This window comes from Schistocerca cancellata, chromosome 4 (assembly GCF_023864275.1).
Source record: "Schistocerca cancellata isolate TAMUIC-IGC-003103 chromosome 4, iqSchCanc2.1, whole genome shotgun sequence".
NCBI lineage: Eukaryota > Metazoa > Arthropoda > Insecta > Orthoptera > Acrididae > Schistocerca > Schistocerca cancellata.
Window position 1 is genome coordinate 873,046,672 of NC_064629.1, and position 1,421 is coordinate 873,048,092.

The window sequence follows — 1,421 nt, forward strand, 5'->3', positions numbered from 1 at the left end:
ACCTGCCTTCTCCACAACAGTTCTTTCTATTCTGCGTAGTCGCTTTGGACATGTACTCCTGGATTTATTTATTTAATTTTTTTGTACTGTCTCTTGTCACAGTAAGTTCTACAAGCCACTATCAGAATACGATTACTATGACAATCAAAACTGGTTACACAATGCAATAATTTGATTTTGCTGCTTTAATATCTAAAATCCTAGGTTATAACAACATAATAACAATAGAGTAAAGCCACCGCAAAAATGAATTAATTAATCAATTCATTTTTCTTTGACCCCATTCGATTACATTATACATGGTACCACAAACCTTTTGACTCAAACTGAAACAGGTGATAGTAAGCTTCAACATATTGAACTGAGATATGGAACCAATGGTCAGAAATGCATATTTATTGTCTTACTGGTGTACTCAGTGTACACCACTTAAAAACAATGTAGCTCATAGTAATTGTCCAAAGCGGATTAAAACTGTCGAGTCTCGGTTCGGTACACAGTTTTAATCTGCCAGGAAGTTTCACATCAGTGCCCACTCTGCTGCAGAGTGAAAATCTCATTCTAATTACTATAACTCTTAAGTTTACTTACTAGATTTTCAGTGGTACCAGTACCAGTCATGTTCATTCTGTGTTGCTTTTATTCACATAGAAAAATTTATATTTCCAAATTTTTTGATTGTGAAAAGTTTACAAATTTTAAAATAATAAATTTTTAAAATTGAAAATATTAAATTTTAAAAATATTAAATTTTTGAAATCAAACATTTTAAAAAATTTGGCAAATTTTTTCCATAGATGTTATAATTTTTGAAAATGTAAATTTTTCAGTTTTTCTTTCCTCTATCTTTCTGGAAATGCTTGAAACAGAAATGTAATGAATTTCTCAATCAAATACCTCTATAACTTTTTCTAATATTTTATTCATTTACCTAATTAAATTTTTTCACAAAGTATTCTTTGTTGTAAATCATAACTTAAATTCCTTTCTACCATACTTAATTAAGCATACAATTTTATCAGTTAGTATATTTTCATTAGAATGCACATAATTTCATCATTTTTTGAGTAGACATATTTATTATATAGACAAGATAATTTTGAATGAAACTGAATAAATTTACATTTACATTGCTATTTAATTGAATTATTGTTTTAAAAACTCAGAAGTACCATAACGTTCAAAACATTATTCGACTGATCAAGAATCCATTATTCTAGATGAAAAATTTCATTTCTTCCATCGTTTACACAAAAATTCTGTAATTTAAAATGATTCAATAAAGATGACTTATTTCAATTGTTATTTTCTCGTTTAGTTTGTAAAACAACGAAAATGAAGCACGTCATATCAGATTCAGAAAAACTATAATAATTAGTAGTTCCAAGTTCTAATTTTCTTCTTCTGTTGAATCCAGAAAT